Here is a 19,936-nt window from a genome sequence, read left to right on the forward strand (position 1 = left end):
TTTTACTTACTTGGAATTAGGGCCATTTGGGGAAAATTTACTCTGCGCTATCACTGAGGATGAGAAAACACCCTCCTCACCGGCCTGCACAGGCTTTTCTACTTTCATATCTATGTCTGGGTCCGTTTCTTCAAACCTTCCCCCTTTTCAACTTTGGAGCCATGATAACTATTTTGGCTCTGATCTTTAAATAATTTTGTGTCTATTAAAAATGCTCAAATACATCATAACTTGATAAATGTCTTCCTTATGATAGTTGTAGAATAGCAGTTAAGTGTGGGTTCTGGAGTCCAACTTCATAGATCTAAAACCTGAGCCCATTGTTTCCCGGCTAGTTGCTGAGCCTCTCCAAGCTTCCGGGCACCATCTCTAAAGTGGAGACGACGGCTGAACCTCTGTCTCAGGGTTGTTATGAGAATAAATGAGATAACGTTTGTATATAGCTTAGCAGCGTCTGCTAGACAGTGAGTGCTCAAAAAATGGTAGCTATTGTTTATATGTGGGTTACCATTACTGTGCGATCTTCTCATTTTTCAAATTCTATTGGGAATATCATCTTATTTGGCCCTTCATTAGAATCATAACTGGGTCATCCTAAGTTATCTCTGCCAGAGAGGTGCTTCAGGCCTCACCTTACCGAGCACTGATACTAATTCATTTCTTTTTAATTTATCAAGGGACTTCCATCAGCTACTAATTTAGCAGAGCCCAGAGTCTCCCTGTGTGTCCTTGAGCTGAGATGCAGAAGATCAAGTATGTAAGTGAGGAACAGATATGAACTGCTTAGCCTGCCAGCTGTTCACCTTCTTGTTTTTCAAAGCGGCTCTTAGCAGCAAGCAGGACACAAGAGGAAGGTTGTTTTAAGTTGGAACTTGATTTAATGTGTTCTGGACACAAAATTTTCACTTTCAGCCCCATCAAGCCTGAAATACATGAACTACAACCTGCAGTGTATTCAGTGCACTGTAAGTGGCCTAGACGTCAAAGGGAATCAGGCATTAGGGGAAATCTGATCCTGTTGAGAACTAGCTCCTTCAGGCTGGCTTAAGACGGATGTGCTTGGGCTTCCCTGCTGGCGCAGTGGTTAAGAATCCGCCTGCCAATGCATGGGAAACAGGTTCAAGCCCTGGTCCGGGAAGATCCCACATACTGCGGAGCAACTAAGCCCGCGAGCCACAACTACTGAGCCTGCGCTCTACAGCCTGCGCGCCGCAACTGTTGAGCCCGTCCGCCACAACTACTGAAGCCCGAGCGCCTAGAGCCCATGCCCCGCAACAAGAGGAGCCACCCCAATGAGAAGCCCGTGCGCAGCAACGAAGATCCAATGCAGCAAAAAATAAATATAAGTAAAATAAATTAAAAAAAAAAAAAAAAGATGGGTGTGCTTGACTTGGTTCCTGACTTGGGAAGCAGGGACAGGGAAGTTAACAGTGGCCCCTCTGGAGCAGGGACAGAAAAGCCTTTCCAGATTCCTTTCTCTTAACGTCTGACTTTAGGCAGACTGAAGTGGCCGTAGCTGAGGCCACAGGTCCATTGGCTCCACGCACAGAAGGGACAATTGCGGTGTGGGAACACGACACTCAGCTCTGTCAGTGCTCAGACCTGCAGGGTCCAGGGCCTGTTTGCTGAGAGCGGCAAGAAAAAGGCTACTTCCAGTTTATATGGGGTGGAAATTGTTGCTCTGCCTTGTTTAGCTCTGTTGCAACTTGTTGACTTTTATTCTAGTTAAGACTCATCAAGGGGTAAAAATCTATAGAACCTGAAAGGATATTTATAACAGAAAGTAATCTAAGGATTATTTTTCTTTTTCTCCACTCTGTCTTTATTCAGAAAAAAATTTACATGCAATGGGCTTAAGTTGAAACAGATTTTTACAGTTCAAATCATAATTCTGATACTAAATAGTTGTTTTACTTTGGTCCCTTAATATTTCTGGATGTCTGCTTCCTCAGATAAAAAAATGAGGGGCTTGGAATAGATGAGCTATAAAGACCCTGTCAGATTTAAAAACTTTATGGTTCTTCCAGAGGCTTAATTTATAAAAAAATATACACTCCCGTATCCCAGTCAATCCCAGACAATGGGCTGTTTTTCACAAACATTACTGATGTAGCATCTATTTTCAGTTTCCTTTGAAATGGAGAACAATGTGACACATTTAAAAGCTAGCTCATGAGAATATTACCCTGCGTTTATCAATCCTTCTAGTTAATTCTCTTGATAAGAACCATATGATAGAAACCTTCCTTTGCTGCAAAACTAACAGCAGTCTAGACTATATTTGATAATACGGTACATGCACGCTGTAATAGCTCTGAAAAATGATTTCATATTTGTTGCCAATTGAGTTTGCTTGAGTAGAGAAAAAGAAGAAAATTCACTTTTATGTTCATCTGTCCTGAATGACTGAACAGTTAGAAAGACATATGGTTTCTCCAGATCGTTAGAAAGTATAGCTGTTAATTTCAACGTGGATTGCTCTTGTGTTGATGATCCGGAAATGATTGATATTAAGATAATAAGAAATTTCTTTTTCAGTTTTAAGAAAATATTCTTCTGTTCACATACATGCTTTCTTAGGATGAATTAAAGGATGTTTACTAAGAAAGACAGGAGAGTAACTGAATAATGGAAAGCAGCATTATTTTAATAAATAACTCAGTTCACGGATGTAGTTTCCTAAATTTCATCTATCTAACAGCAATCTGGCTCATATCTAACCATTGGTGATAGCTAAAAGAGATAGTAAAGATCTGTTTCCTTAGAGAGGAACAAGGCTGGGAGATATTGGGTCAGCGAGGTCAATGGCTCCTCGTCTTTATATTCACTTTTAGTAACAAAGCTCCTATTCCGGATTAGGGGCAAACACCAGAGTACATATTTTTAATGATGTGTTAACTTCTAAATGCATAAGTAAAAAAGTACAACAAAGGGCTTCCCTGGTGGCGCAGTGGTTGAGAGTCCGCCTGCCGATGCAGGGGACGCGGGTTCGTGCCCCGGTCCAGGAAGATTCCACATGCCGCGGAGCGGCTGGGCCCGTGAGCCGTGGCCGCTGAGCCTGCGCGTCCGGAGCCTGTGCTCCGCAACGGGAGGGGTCACAGCAGTGAGAGGCCCGCGTACCGCAAAAAAAAAACAAAACCAAAAAACCACAAAGTGATGGTACATTAGCCAGTAGACATTCTGCACACAGAGATACTTAAGGGATGCTTTTTAAAAGCAAAAAACCAACCCATCTATACTGATAGTACTTCTCTTAATACTTTCCAATCTCTGATATCCTTTCTGGAAACATGGCACACATGCGCGCATGCACACGCGCACACACACACACACCTCTTGAGTTGTTGATGGCGGGGAAGGAGGACACACCCTTCAGTGGCAGCAGTGGCAGTGCTGAGTCCGGCTGGGAACGCAAGTCACGGCAGGAGCACCGCAGGAGCACCGTGTGTACTGTTCCCTTATCTCCAAAGGCAGCTGCAGAACAAGGTACCCAGGAGAGGGGGAGGGCAACACGGGGTGTGAACTGGGGAGCATCCTCAACCGCTGCTCAAGGATGATGCCTCTGTCTCCAGCTCACTTTTAACAGCAGTGATACGGAGAGAGTGTGGAAAGTGAGTGACGGGAGAAGAGGACAGTGAGATGGAGGGTGAGGGAGAGAAACTGAGGGAGGGGAGAACGTCTGTCCATGAAGCACGGACGTGGCCTCAGAGAAGGGCGACCAGGCGTCCGGGGTTGCCTGTTGTCCTCATATAATTAGAAATAGTGTTCCTTCACTCTAAAAGTGTCAAATATGGATGACAAATTGTTACCCCAGATACATGCCCCAAATGCCGGTAACATAACTGATGACAGGTCACCAGTCCTGGGGCTCTTAAGGGTCAACTTACACAGCCAGGGAAGGAAAATTGCTGAGGGTTCGCTGGTAACTCGGACAAAAAGGGAGAAAGTGTCACTGCATTCTTCCTGTGTATTTCTATGATTTGATTGGTAGGCTGCCGGCAGCTTAGCAGCGTGGCTGTGTGGAGGTGTTTTTGTATCAAATATTACAATCTTAAGGTTCAATAAGACTTTCCCCTCGTCACATCTCTCCCACTGTCTCTGTCTGCCTTTTGCTGCTAAGACAGACCCAGTGGTGCTCATACCCTCGTGTTATCCCTTCCCCTCGAACGTAGGCTGGGATTTTGGGACTTGCTTCTAGCAGATAGAATGGGGCACGGGGGATGGGATGCCTCTTCCAGGTTAAGTTATAAAAAGACTCTGGATTCATCCTGATTCTCACCCTCCCTCTCTCTCAAACTGGCAGCCATGTCCTGAGCTGCCCTGTGGAGAGACCCACGTGGAAAGGAACTGATGTCTCCGGCCACCGGCTTCCAGGGACGGAGGCTGCCCATGGCCACGTGAGTGAGCGTGGAAGCAGACCCTGCCCCAGCAGAGCCCCAAGGTGACAGCAGCCCCAGGTGGCACCTTGACTACAGACTCGTGAGGGACAGAGGCTGGCACCCAAGCCAGGCTCAGAGTCCTGACCCACAGAAGCCGTGAGATGATGTTTTTTAAACTCGTATTTTGGAATAATTTATTATGCAGCAATCGATGACTTAGATGAACATCATTTTTGTCCCCTTTCAAGGTTCGTGGATTAGCTTCCCACCGACCACACCCGATTAAAGCAAATCCTGTAACTGGGCTATCACTGAACAAGGTTAATCGAATGTCTGCTGCTTAGTAGGAGGGCAGGGAGTCAAGAGTTTCTGAGGGAAACGGCCCCAGTGAGAGGGTGTATATGCAGGGGAGGTGTCATCCTGGAGAATGTGCCCAGGGCAGACCTGGCCTTACTCCCGTCCAAAGTCTCTTACAGTTCGTATCGTCTATGGGAAGACTCCATCTAGACTCCTCACGTGCAGCCACTTCCCCTTCTTATGAGCTGCTCTTCAGCGATGGGGTCCTCATACAGGTTCTCCACCCGAGACCCCGACCCTTCTAGTCCATTTCATTTGGGGCGGAGGCCGAGGCCAGGCACGTGGAGCTCTCGCTCTTACTTTGTTTGGAGGGTGATGTTTCCACTTGCTGCTGCTGACTAGCGAAACTTTCGGTTGACTCGTTCCACATTTTACTTTGTAGGTTTGAAAGCACAGCTGATGTCATGGATAAATGAGGCCCCCGTTTCTCTCTGATAAGGGCTCTTATCTGGTTTCATTCACTCTTGAGAAGCAACAAAACCTGGTGGTTCAGAGCTTGGCTCTGGATCTTGACTTCCTGGTTTCTGGTTTTGCTCTCATGTTTACCAGCTGTGTGACCTTGGGCAATCTGCTTCACCTCTCTGTGTACCCGTGTACTCAACCAAACGCTGGGTAATAATAACTGTTACTGAGCACTGATGACCATGTATCTCTTATTTATTTATTTTTTAAAAGGTTTATTTATTTTTGGCTGCATTGGGTCTTCATTCCTGCGTGTGGGCTTTCTCTAGTTGTGGCGAGCGGGGGCTACTCTTCGTTGCGGTGCGCGGCCTTCTCATTGCAGTAGCTTCTCTTGCTGTGGAGCACGGGCTCTAGGCACGTGGGCTTCAGTAGTTGCAGAGCGTGGGCTCAATAGTTGTGGCTCGTGGGCTCTAGAGCACAAGCTCAGTAGTTGTGGCGCATGGGCTTAGTTGCTCTGCGGCATATGGGATCTTCCTGGACCAGGGATGGAACCCGTGTCCCCTGCATTGGCAGGTGGATTCTTAACCACTGGGCCACCAGGGAAGTCCCATGTGTCTCTTATTTATAAACACTAGAAATGGTTAGCTATTTTTTTGTTTTGTTTTTTTTTAGGAAAGAACTAGAAACTGAGTTTGACTTTTTATTTATTTATTAGGCTGTGCCAGGTCTTAGTTGCAGCATGTGGGATCTAGTTCCCTGACCAGGGACTGAACCCGGGCCCCCTGCGTTGGGAGTGCAGAGTCTTATCTACTGGACCACCAGGGAAGTCCCAAGAAATGGTTAGCTGTTTCACAATGCTGAAAATCAGGAATACATGAGAACAGTCTCGCAGCGCGAGCATGAGGAAGTTCGCCTGTGCTTACAGGACTGCCTGGCTTTCAGAGAATGCTCTGTGAACCTCAGCTATAATTATCACAATATCATTTGGCACAAATATAAAGCAATCATTTAAAAATCAAAAAACTTTCTTGAGCTCTGACTACTTTCTCCAACTTAAATTTTTGGAAGTTGCCGTGCATTGTGAAATAACCCATGGACATAGAGTGGATTCTTAGAGAGTGGTTCATGACTCAGGTTCCTCAAAATAAATAAGCCCTCCCTCTGCAAAGCCTTTGGAAGTCATTTGTCTTCAAAGAGTGGGGATAAGTCCTGAATTCTTTCAAGAAAAGAGAAATTGCCTATTTAATGGGTGAAAAGAGAACACTACAGAATCGTTTATGGAACTTTTGAGGAACTGAAATATGTGAAATAAATGAGGCATTGTGGAAAAGTCAGTTCTGTTAGTCAAAGGAGAGTGTGATTTAAGTTTCACTATTTTTTTAAAATTAATTAATTTATTTTTTATTTTTGGCTGTGTTGGGTCTTCATTGCTGTGCGTGGGTTTTCTCTAGTTGCGGCGAGCGGGGGCTACTCTTCGTTGTGGTGCACGAGCTTCTCATTGTCGTGGCCTCTCTTGTTGCAGAGCACGGGCTCTAGGAGCGCAGGCCTCAGTAGTTGTGGCACACGGGCTTACTTGCTCTGCAGCATGTGGGATCTTCCCGGGCCAGGGCTCGAACCCACGTCCCTTGCATTGGCAGGCAGATTCTTAACCACTGCACCACCAGGGAAGGCCCCTAAGTTTCACTATTTTTTATCGAGGAGATGAATCTGGACCCAGTGATGATGCACAGATATCCACAATAACCTCATGTCATACATGCTATTCATAGCAGTAGTTTTCAGTGGACTAAGGACATGTATGTATAGAATGCTTGGTTTATAAGGCCTGGAAATGGATTATCTGTTTTGATAATATATATATAAAATATAATTATAATATATATTATGTATCTAATATATATAATATATATGATATGATATAATATTTTATGATAATATGATAATATATTATATATATATATTTTGGCCGTGCTGCGTACCTTGCAGGATCTCAGTTCCCTGACCAGGGATTGAACCTGGGCCACGGCAGTGAAAGCCTGGAATCCTAACCAGTAGGCCACCAGGGAACTCCTGAGTATATTATATTTTTAAAAAATGACAGCAGATCCTAGACCCTTGAAACTCAAAGTGTGGTCCTTGGACTGTCAGCACTGGCATCCCCTGGGAGCTTGTCAGAAATGCAGAATATCAGACCCCAGATCAACCTACTAAATCTGAATCTGCTTTTTAACAAGATCCCCGAAGATCTGTATGCCCATTAAAGTTTTAGAAGCATTTCCTGAGACATATATCAGGTTAAAAGTCAAGTTCTTACATTGGCCTGGCATATTGGTAAAAGCATGGAAACTGAAGCTAGCATGCCTAGGTTTAAATCCTGCTTCCACCACCTACAGTCTGAGTCAGACAACTTTCTTAACCTCTCAGAGACTCAGTTTTCTCATCTGTAAAATGGGAATGATAACAGCACTATCCTATTGGATTGTTAATTGAATTAACAATTGTAGAATGCTTAGACTGGCATATAGTGCTATAGAAGCGTTGTTTAAATACATTTTTCTAAACCTATGTAACAATCAAAAAGTTCTAGAACTTCTTTACACAGTAAATTTATGGACGGATTACCAAGGCCTACCAATTTCTCCACATTCTCGCCATTACAGTGGTCCCTCAGTATCTGCAGGGGATTGGCTCCAGGACCCCTTGCAGACACCAAAATCTGAGGATGCTCAGGTCCCTTATATAAATATCCAGTCAGCCCTCCGTACCCTCGAGTTCTGCGTCTGTGAGTCAGCGGAGGGTTGACTTCCTTCCTTACTCCCCTTTCTGGGCTTCCTCTGAGCCTCACACATATTTCTACTCTGTGCTTAGTGCTCTGAAATGTAGCGATCTGTTTATCGCTCTGCCCTCTACACTAACGAGGAGCCCTTGGGAACCAGGACGTTATCTTAGTCTTTTTGGTATCCGCCCCCCAGAGTCTGGCACAAGCATCAACAAATGTTTTTAAAGTGAATGAATAGATGTTTGGTCACTTTTTTGTCATCTTTCTCAAGGCCCATGTTTCTCTCATGCATTTTTCTCTTCGTATCATTTTAACACCGTCAGTTGATATTTGTGGAGAACCCATCATATGTAGCTGTATATATTTCTTGGTTTACTAAATACCTTTTTGCATTATTTATATTTGAAAGTGGTGCCTGGTCGTCCTAATAATGCACAACCCAGCAGATTTCTTTAACGTGATTTCTATAAGATGACTAGAGCAGGGAAGAGTTTCTGCTCTCAGTTTGGCCCCTGTATCCTTCGCAAACAGCAGGATGTGACTTCATCCAGCCTTAGCCCCTTTGGACGCATAGTATAGCCTGTATCACGCACCTAGTTATTTAGGCCTAATTAAGGCATACAATCCTATCTTTGAATACTTAAAACACTAGCAAACCAAATACAGCAATATATAACAAGGATTAGACACCATGAGAACTTGGGATTTATTCCAGGAGTGCAAGGTTGGTTTAACACCAGAAAATCAATTAATGAAACACACCATATTAATAGAATAAAAGGCAAAAACGACGTGATCACCTCAACAGACACAGAAAACTATTTGACAAAATCTGCTGCTCCTTACCAAGTTAGGGACAGAAGGGAAACTCCTTAAACTGATAAATGTGCCAAAAACCGTCAACAAGGATCATACTAAATGATGGAAGACTGAACGCTTTACCCTTAAGGCTGGGACTAAGGCAAGGATGTGCACTGTCACCACTTCTATTCAAGTGCACAGCGAAGGGTTGTGGAGATGGGGGAATGCAAGTGATGCTAATGGGCATAAGGTTTCTTTTCAGCTGCGCCGTGCGGCATGCGGGATCTTAGTTCCCCGAGCAGGGATTGAACGAACCCGTGCTCCCTGCAGTGGAAGCGCAGAGTCCTAACCACTGGACCACCAGGGAAGTCCCTAAGGTTTCTTTCTGAGATGATAAAAATGTTCTCAACTCAGATTATGGTAATGGCTGTACATCTCTGTAAATACAGTAAAAACCATTGAACTGTATACTTTCAACAGGTAAACTTTACGTTATATATACTTGAATATAAGGGTTAAAAAGTCATTACAGGGGGCTTCCCTGTGGCACAGTGGTTGAGAGTCCGCCTGCTGATGCAGGGGACACGGGTTCGTGCCCCGGTCTGGGAAGATCCCACGTGCCGCGGAGGGGCTGGGCCCGTGAGCCATGGCCGCTGAGCCTGCGCGTCCGGAGCCTGTGCTCCGCAACGGGAGAGGCCACAACAGTGAGAGGCCCGCGTACCGCAAAAAAAAAAAAAAAGTCATTACAATACATAATGACAAATGACAAATGTTGTAACAGCAGCTACCCTTTTCCTAAGCACTGAAGGTATCCTGGGCAGTGCAGGCAACTATTTCAATACATTATCTCCATAATCACATAAGAAGTAAATGTTGCTGTTACATCTTGCTGCGTTTTACAGGTAGGGAAGGTGAGGCTCAGAAAGTTTTAAGCGATCTGCCGAGGTTACACAGCTGGCAATCGGGGGAGCTGGAATTTGGTCCCAAATACTACCAGGCTACACTGTACAGTGAGATTAAAAGGGAAGAATCTTCCAAACTCTACTGTTATTGAACACATGCTCTGGTCATTAAATATTTATGCCATTACAATTCTGTGGACTTACACAGACCACTTCCCTTGGTATGAAGTGGGGGCCTGGACTTGCAAAAGGGGGCTCATGTGAGTCATAAACCGTTCCAGAAGTGGGCTCAGCTGAAACTCAAATTCACACATGGGGGATCACACACCCTTTCATTCACCCTACAGCAATGAGAACAAAATCCCACCCAAATTATCGGCAACACACGCATGCAGGGCAGTAGGATCTTTCTCTTCCTTCAGCTCCTGGGGAGACAGCACAGAGGTGGGTGGGCAGCATGGCCTTCTACCTCTTACAAGGCAGCCTAACCCATGGAGAGTGAGCATTCCAGAAGAAGGGATGGAGCGCTAGCAGGTGGAAGGGACCGCGGAAGGAGGTTTTCCCTCATGTTACGAAAAAGACGGGACACTCGGTGAGCGCTAAAGCGCATGGTTCTTCTGTCCTCTTCTTCCACAGAGGCAAAGGGGAACTCTTTGACCCTCGTGTGCTCTCTCTGGCTTCCCTTTTGTGATTTGTGTTGGCTTTCAGGGCTCTTGGGCATTTCTTTTAATGTGTTTAAAAATATTGGATTAGAAGGTGAAAATACATAGGACAGGGTGAGAAGCCTGAGTGTGCCGGGCTCATCACCACCCGCAATGATTCATGGGAGCACGGCTGCTGAGGGAGCTAGGACTTACTACTGGCCCCCAAGGGCCCTGCATCAGTTTCTTTTGAAAGCTCCTATTAGTGTACTATAACTACAAAAGTAAGACAACTTGTTTTTACAAATTCGATCCTCAGTTTCACTTACCTGTTGCTTTCAGAGCCGTCTCCCCATTGTCTCACTCTGGGAAAAACCCAAGTTAACTTCAGGCACTTGAAAATAGCTATTTATGAGACATCTAACAGAGAAAACAGAATAAGCTCAGGACAACTTGTAAATAAACCTCATAAAAAACAGGTGCATGGAGGCTTGTATGCATCTTTTTTAAAAAATGAATTTATTTATTTATTTATTTTTGGCTGCGTTGAGTCTTCGTTGCAGTGTGCGTGGGCTTCTCATTGCGGTGGCATCGCTTGTTGTGGAGCACGGGCTCTAGGCGCATGGGCTTCAGTAGTTGTGGCACACGGGCTCAGTAGCTGTGGCTTGCAGGCTCTAGAGCGCAGGCTCTGTAGTTGTGGCGCACGGGTTTAGTTACTCCGTGGAATGTGGGATCTTCCTGGACCAGGGCTTGAACCTGTGTCCCCTGCATTGGCAGGCGGATCCTTAACCACTGTGCCACAAGGGAAGTCCGTTGTCCATATCTTTCATAAGAGGTAAGGAGTCACAGAAACAATGACATAAAAATTGTGAAAAATAAATAAATCAGCCCAGGTACTGAGGACCTGCTCTGTGCCAGCCAGTTAGCTGATGCAGAACAGATTCACAGGGAAGCCAAACAAGCGCAGGTCAGGGTCCCTTACTTTCATGGGGTCACTTGTAAGACCCTTGAAGGCGCTCTGGCGATTTTATATTCTTAATTTTATATACTTGTTATTTTTTATTATGAATGTAAAATTTTTATTCTTTTTTTTTTGGCTACAAACGAGTGTTTATTTAAAAATAATGTTCAGGAATTTATACTCACAGGACATGTTATAGTTAACATCCAAAGACAATCAAAAAATATTTCTGGACGATTTATTATATGCTTAGTACTAAAAAGCTCCTAAATCTGTACAGTGTTGGCATTACAAGATTAGAGAGTTGTTTTTGGCTAATGATTATTATACAAAAACAACGAGGAAAATTTCAACCGTTACAATCAATCAGGTATAATTTCGTATTTCACGAAGGACAGTGGTCGTGTTTAGCAATAGCCTCGCTTATAAAGTGTACTCACTTCCAGGTTGTATTTTGATGCTGTTTCTTTTCCCTTCTCTTCTCACAAATAACCAGCAAGATACAAACTGCTTCCAGTTGACAATCCAAAGGAGGAATCACGGCTAACCATCGAGTTGCTAACATTTGTGAAAGGCAAATTGCAAACTTCACCGAAAGGAGTAAAGCTGTCCCTTCTGACCACCTTATTCCATGAAAGAAGTGTACTCTGACTTCTAAGATGCTATTTTAAAATTCAGTAGAAAGATTTAGGAGAGTCATTTTTTTTTTTTTTTTTTTTTGCGGTACGCGGGCCTCTCACTGTTGTGGCCTCTCCCGCCACGGAGCACAGGCTCCGGACGCGCAGGCTCAGCGGCCATGGCTCACGGGCCCAGCCGCTCCGTAGCATGTGGGATCTTCCTGGACCGGGGCACGAACCCGTGTCCCCCGCATCAGCAGGCGGACTCTCAACCGCTGCGCCACCAGGGAAGCCCTAGGAGAGTCATTTTATTGATGTATAACATAAGGAAGAGTGGACAACTGTGAATTATTCTTCCAGAAGAGCAGGCCCCGCCCTCAGACTGTATAAGTCTCAGTCCCACCACACCCGTGTCAGCCTCTGCTTGCCCTTGCTTCTGTAGAGGGTCTCCTCCCTCTTCCTCTCTCTCATCCCTCCTGTGGAAGCAGAGTTTGCTTACCAAACGCCTCCCTGAGTTCTGAGTGATTTTTGGCATCCAGTTTGCATTTTGATAAAGACAGAAATGATACAATAGTCATTTCCTCAGGTTGGAATAATGTACTCAAATTCTCAATATTAAATTTAAAAGGCATAAATGTAAGAAAAAAAATCTAGCATCTGAGTATTAAAATAAAAGGTATTCGGTAGGGGAAACTTAGCTAGAGTATCATCTGTGAAGAAAAGAAGGAATGTTTTGTTTCTGTAGTGCTAATGAGCTCGTTAGAAAATTCTGGAGTTAGGAGATGTGGAGTAGCCCGGCAAGCAGAGAGGAGCCCACGGTACTCAGCACACATCCACTGCGTTATCCTGTGTGCCGGGAATCCTATTTCAGGAATGTGAAGGCATAATTTTCAGAAAGGTAAAATCACAAAAATAAAATGAATATGTGTCAAATATTTTATTAACTCATTAATTAAAATCCACTTAAATGTGTTTTTGACTTACAGAGATTTATATTCTCTGCCAAACAGACTTCATTTGCATTGCCATGAACAGGAATCATTTGCACTGCTATGGGCATACAACGTTTGTGTTGTTATCCGTTTTCTATAACTTAAACTCTATCCCTGCAGATTTGGAAAATAGGCTTGTCAATCAAGTGAAAGTGCTCACCCCTTTGGAATTAGATACGCCCAGAGGGTTTGGTAACAATGCCCTGAGCTCCAGAAATCACTTTGGCCCTTTTCCAATACGTGGACCATTTTTCCTATACGAGGGATATTTCCAAAGAAGAGGATGCTTAACAGAGAGTAACTGTGAAAGCAGAAGCTCTTGAAATCATGCATTATGTGGACAAATGATGGTACAGGGGATATTTTCAGCCTAGCAAACACAAAGACACATTGTTGACAGTGACTCAAGTTATAAAATACTAAAGAATTGTCATGAAGCAAAAGGTTATCCTTATTCTGTGCGGTTATGGAGGTCAGAACTAGATAAAGGAAAAAAACAAAACAACAAACAAACAAACAAAACAACCAAAAACAAACAGGAAGTTACAGCAAGGCAGGTCTTAGTTCAACATATATGAAAGACCTGTTCAGAAGGTGCTCATAGGTGGATTCCTCGCCATTGAAAATATTTAAGCAGAGGTTATATAATTTTCTATAGGAATTCCGTGGAGTGAATTTTTACATTTTTAAGAAGTTTGGTCTAGAGCAGTCTTGTCCTATAGAAATATAATGCAGCTCATATGTAATTGTAAATTGTCTTACAGGTGGATTAAAAATTTTTTAAAAACCAATTAAATTGATTTTAACAGTACACTTTGTTTAACCTGATATTCCAATTCATTATTATTTCACCATGTAATCAATATAAAAACATTAGTGAAATCTTTTAATTTTTTTTTTTTGTACTATGTTTCTGAAATTCATTGTGAATTTTACACTTATCTACACATCTCAATTTGGACTAGCCATGTTTCAAATGCTTGATAGCAGCTTGTAATTACCTTACTGGACAGCACAGGTCTAAGACCACTGGTTCTCAAACTTTAGCCTGGAGGACTTGTTAAAACACGATCACTAGCTCTAGCCTCAGAGGTTCTGATTCGGTGAGTCTGGAGTGGGGCCCAGAAATTTGCATTCCTAACTATTTCTCAGGTGATGTGATACTGCTGGTCCAGGACCACACTTTAAAAACCGCTGGTTTACACAATGTTCACTGCAGCTCTATTTACAGTAGCCAGGACATGGAAGCAACCTAAGTGTCCATCGACAGATGAATGGATAAAGAAGATGTGGCACATATATACAATGGAATATTACTCAAACATAAAAAGAAACAAAACTGAGTTATTTGTAGTGAGGTGGATGGACCTAGAGACTGTCATACAGAGTGAAGTAAGTCAGAAAGAGAAAAACAAGTACTGTATGCTAACACATATATATGGAATCTAAAAAAAAATGGTTCTGAAGAACCTAGGGGCAGGACAGGAATAAAGATGCAGACATAGAGAATGGACTTGAGGACACAGGGAGGGGGAAGGGTAAGCTGGGATGAAGTGAGAGAGTGGCATGGACATATATACACTACCAAATGTAAAATAGCTAGCTAGTGGGAAGCAGCCGCATAGCACAGGGAGATCAGCTCGGTGCTTTGTGACCACCTAGAGGGGTGGGATAGGGAGAGAGGGAGGGAGATACAAGAGGGAGGAGATATGGGGATATATGTATAGCTGATTTCCTTTGTTATAAAGCAAAAACTAACACACGATTGTAAAGCAATTATACTCCAGTAAAGATGTTAAAAATATATATATATGGAAATTGAAAGAAAAAAATAATACAGGATACAAGAATATCTGAGACTCATGAAAGAATCTGATAAAATTGATTAAATCCAGTTTATTCTGAAAAAAATAAATAAAAACCTCTGGTTTAGACAAACCTAAGATCTTTACACATAAGGCGAAAAATGCTTCTCTTGATAATGGGTACGCATGTTGGATATTTGTTTCGTGTTTTTGTGAGATGATGGTGTTTGTTCAGGGAAATTAAGACTTTCAGGGTGGACTCCAAAGGATTCTGCCTTTCTCAGTCTTTGTTAAAGTTTCCTCTATTATATCTTTTTTTTTTTTTTTTTTTTTTTTTTGTGGTACGCGGGCCTCTCACTGTTGTGGCCTCTCCTGTTGCAGAGTACAGGCTCCGGACGCGCAGGCTCAGTGGCCATGGCTCACGGGCCCAGCCGCTCTGCAGCATGTGGGATCCTCCCAGACCGGGGCATAAACCCGTGTCTCCTGCATCGGCAGGCGGACTCTCAACCACTGCGCCACCAGGGAAGCCCTCTTCTGTTATATCTTTATCTCATTCTTGAGCACCTAGTATTTTATTTGCTTTTGACTTCCAACAGAAGGTTACAGCTTTTGAGAATATGTAAACATTAACATAAGAATAAGTCAAAAGTGGAGTTTCAGATTGTTGTGTTCTTATAAAGGGTATTCAGTGCTGGGACATGATTTTCCAATGTGTTAGACCCCAGAGGCATCAATAGCCCTGTTTTTCTTTGGGTAACATACCCATTGGCTATTGAACCCATGAATTTATCTAAATCTTTCAGAAAACTATAGATTTTTAAAACTATAGCATAATTTTTCAAAACTTATTAATTGTACAAGATAGACTTTCTTTTAATTTTTCCTGAAATTACATCTTCTAATCTCCAAAAGGAACTTTCTTAATTTTATTATTGCAGAAATTGGCAAATACATCTATAACTAATTTACTGATGCCACATCATTTCCCAACTAGAATGTATCTAGTTATCCTTGGGGACTTCAGTTTGCCCATTGGTGCTTATCCAATGGTTTTATCCCTCAGTATCCATCAGGTATTCCTTTTTCAACTTATGCTATCAAAACTCATATTTCTTGCACAAGTTTTTTGGTTCGGCCCCTCAGAGATCATCAGTTAGTGCCAAAGCAGTTATGAAAAGGAAAAAGATGGGAGGAGGAGTTATATTTCCGTGTACTGGAAAAGGAGACAGGTCTGGGTAGTCTTGGTAGCCAAGAAGACAAAAGTTTCTTCTTAGTAGATACAAAGAAACACAGATCCTTACAGAGAAACCAAAGTTCCTTCTCCTTAGGAAGTTCTGGTATACAGCAGGGACCACTTTCTCACAGTCGTCACAAATGCACATGGTTCCCATCAACTCCAAATACAAATGGGCTTGGATGTGCTCACCGGTCAGGAACAGCAGGTTCTCATCAGGCTTCTGTTACAGAGGGAAGCTTATCCAAGCTGGGGCAATTCCCAAGGAGGACAAAAATCAATGGTTTTAAAAGATAAAATGTAGAGACTTTCAAAATGTAATAAAATTTTATGAAGCGTTCCATAAAAAAGAACTGATTCAGATGTATTGTGGCTTAGAAACTCTGTGTAAGAATAGGACTTTGACCTTCAAAGTGTGCAGTATATGAAACAATACGGTTCAGTTATTTTTGCCTGGAAGTGTTCTGAATCACTTTTTGCAGACCCAGAATGTTCATTTTAGAGTCAGATTATGGACTTTCCAAAGCATTTGTTCTAGGTTATTTTAAAAATGATTAAAATCTGGTCATGTGCATTAGTCAACAAGCATTATTTTGAGGCAAGACCTGCCTCTTACTAGGTCTTGGGTATTCCAAGACGAATAATATGTAGTCACTGTTTCTTGAGAGCTTATACTCAAGCGCTGGAGAAAGATATGGAAGCAATGATTATGGTGCAAATGCTTCCAGAATAGAATAGCACCTACTTTGGCAAACTGTGGGAGGTGGGGAAGCCTACATAGGGAGGAAGAACTTGAGCAGAGTTTTGTAGATAGTCAGGGGCTAAGAAGGGCTGAGGAGGGGAACAGGAAAATGAACAGGAGTTCTCCATTTGTGCGGAGAAAACACCACCCGCAACGTGAAATACACGGTGTATCTGGGGACCAGAAAGTATCTGGTGTTGTGGGTATAGAAGAGGTTGATTCAACCCAGCTGAGATCAATTCTGTGTGCAGCGCATGCATGGGAATTTTGAGAGCATAGAAGAGTCAAGATTGAGAGAATCTAGGAGAGGTCACAGCTAATAGGGAATCGGCAACAGTCGGTGAGAAACGGTAAGGTCTAATTAGCTAACATCTTTGTACTATACTGTGTACGTCGGTAGGGATCTAATGCCTTTTGAATGTCAATTGCCTTTCTGAAAGACAGATTTTAGCTTGTCAGTGATCTTGTCAGCAGGTATTTACTGGTTGTCCAACATGCTTCTTGAGTCACAACATCCTCTTATTGGAGTAATGGAAGCCATACTATCTTTCAAGTGAGCAGATTGTGTGCATATCCTAATTTCATCGCTCATTGTTTCTTTCATTTTGGGGAAGTTATATAAACTCTCTGGGCCTCAGTTTCCTTGTCTGTCAAATAGTGGTAATAAAACTTACATCATAGAGTTGTCACAAGGATTAAATGAGTAAATAAGTCAAGTAGTGTTTGATTCATACTTGTTGCCCAAACTGTGCTCATTTCCAGCCCTAACTCCTTCCCCTGCTTTGGTGTGAAGTGCGGTTTTCCCGTGTCTGCTTACAGGGTTAACGTTGATTGGATTTATTTAAATAACATTTAGAATTTTTGGCATCTCTGGTTCACATACCTTGAGCAATTTCACAAATATGCACATCATAAAGACATTCCTAAATACGAATACAACAACAATAACATGAATAACAGCGAGATGGACAGTATTCAAACTAAATGATGACAATAACCAAATTAACTCAAAGATAAAATGATCTAAGAAAACAGCCAGGTCATATACACCAAGTGTCCATTTCTTATATTACAGCAATAATAATCACACTAGTTGAGTGCTTATTAGTGGCAGATACAGTCTGTTTTGCTATAATGTGATACATGTGTTCCTAAAAAACACTGTGCTATGAAAAATTGGCAAAAACAGCCACAGGGCTTCTGGGGAAAATGGGATTAGGGGCACAACACTCAAACCCTTCATCAGTGACACATTTAAAAAAAACCCAAAGGAATGGAATAAAATGGTAGCCGCTTTTACACACTTCAAAGGTTAAGAAATGCATAAATGCTAAAATAAGTGCAGCATTTTAACTTGGAGAAGCCCTGATGTTGGCTTGCAGAAGGGTTTGCAGCTTGTGACTTACTGTGAAGGGGTGGAAGGAGGGTCACCTGAAGTCTGACGGAGAATTGTCACGTCAGACGTAGCTGGCCAACGTCTGAGTGTGTGCGTGTGCGCACATGTGTAGTCCCGTCATGACTCAGGTCAACTGGGTGCAGTTTTTTCTGCTTCCATCTCATGTTTCTCACAGAAAAGAAAGTGGCCTGAGTGAACAGGGAAGTCTTGGTGTGCTCAAATTGTTCCCTGATACATCAATTGCACTGGAACAAATCTACATTTTCACAGCAAGCATCCTAGTAGAACTGGCTCTTCTCGTTCAGATGCATTATCTATATGAACTTAGGAAATCTTCTCAACACCGCTTTTGGTCTGGTACCATTATTGTCCTCATTTTATTGATGAGGAAATCGAGGCAAAGAGAGCCTAAATGACTTCATCAAGATCAAACTTATTAAGCAGCAAAGCCATTATACTATACCACCCTCCAACATAGTGTATTATGCTAAAGATAATAATCCATTTAATAAGATATGTATTTCCATCAGACGTTGGATAATTCTTTATATCTGATAATTATTGTGTCTCACCTAAATCTCTCATGTTGTAGTTTTAGTCTATTTCTGTTATCTCCTTTCAAGTTGGGGACTATCAAGCTATAATGTTGTGTGTTGCTGCCCCTTAAACAATTAAGGCCCAGTCGAAACTAGTGCAGTCAGTCTGGTTTAGTACCTTGTGGGTACTTAGCACCACGCTAACCTCTTTCTTCCCTCATTGAAAATTATGCTAAAAGTGATGGTTAGTGAAGCCCAGTCAATGGGGTTTCTACCATAATGTCAACATGTGTGCTCCAATAGCATTAGGAATGTTTATTGCTTTGTGTATTTCATTAGTGTCCCTGGTTCCTCCTCATTACACAAACTCTTTATGAAATAGAAATATTTAATAAAAACACCCTGAAGGCTTTCTGTTTTTCGAGGAGTAGCGTGTTAGATGGCTAAGGTGGTACTTAATTTATATCCCATTGAGTGCTGGTTGCAAATGTGAATGGATGAATAACTAATGACACCTTGAATGGGATTTTGTTACAATAGTGGCTAAAACCTGACTCTAAGGTGAGAGGTGGGAAAGGGGTATGGAATAAGTGTTGGCTGTACAGCTGGGTAGACCTCGTTAACTCCCGTACTTGTTAGCTGTGTGAACATGAGCAAAGCACTTAATTCTCTGAGTTTCAGTTTCCTCATCTATAAAAAAATACTTTTTATCATATTATTATGAATTAGTGAGTGAAATCACATTACACACATAATACATAATAGCAAGTTTTGATTAGCAAATCAGCCAGTGAGAGGGGCCCTGTAGTCCATCAAGAGACATCAAATCCTGGGACTTCCCTGGTGGTCCAGTGGGTAAAGCTCTGCACTCCCAATGCAGGGGGCCCGGGTTCAATCCCTGGTCGGGGAACTACATCCTGCATGCATGCTGCAACTACAAGTCCGCATGCCACAACTATAAAAAAGATCCTGCATGCCACAACTAAGAACTGGCGCAGCCAATATTAAAAAAAAGAGAGAGAGAGAGAGAGAGAGAGATCAAATCCTGAGTTGTTAGTCTGAGCAGGGCAAGCCTGAGGTTGAAGCAGAGGCTAAGACAAACAGAAGGACAGAGAGGGGAGAGGTCAGAGGAGCAACAGAGATGGACTAATGCATGGCTGCAGAGTAGGGTTAATTTGGGAGCAAATCTCTTCAACACGGGATTCCAGCCACAGATTCCCTTTTCTATACCTAAGCAAAGTCTTTCTTTTTTTTGCCACTCCACACGGCTGGTGGGATCTTAGTTCACCAACCAGGGATTGAACCAGGGCCACGGCAGTAAAAGCGTGGAGTGCTAACCACTGGACCGCCAGGAAATTCCCACTGCTGGATTGTTATGTTTGGAAATGGGAT

At 42.7% G+C, this 19,936-nt stretch overlaps 1 protein-coding gene across 4 annotated transcripts in view; it reads left to right on the plus strand.

Annotated features, from left to right (window-relative positions):
* The window catches only part of CA8 (carbonic anhydrase 8 (inactive)), a 210,672-nt gene that overhangs the window by 96,153 nt on the left and 94,583 nt on the right, over positions 1-19,936 (plus strand). For 3 of the 4 annotated variants that reach the window (XR_003437381.1, XR_003437385.1, XR_003437391.1), the window contains one exon: positions 678-1,152. The exons of the other annotated variant lie outside the window; for it this stretch is intronic. The gene's annotated coding sequence lies outside the window, so the exon portion shown is untranslated. Of the gene's footprint in view, positions 1-677; positions 1,153-19,936 lie in introns of those variants that run through there. 4 annotated transcript variants of the gene reach the window in all.

This window comes from Aethalodelphis obliquidens, unplaced genomic scaffold (assembly GCF_003676395.1).
Source record: "Aethalodelphis obliquidens isolate GAN/ISIS:26980383/991018 unplaced genomic scaffold, ASM367639v1 scaffold33, whole genome shotgun sequence".
Lineage (NCBI taxonomy): Eukaryota > Metazoa > Chordata > Mammalia > Artiodactyla > Delphinidae > Aethalodelphis > Aethalodelphis obliquidens.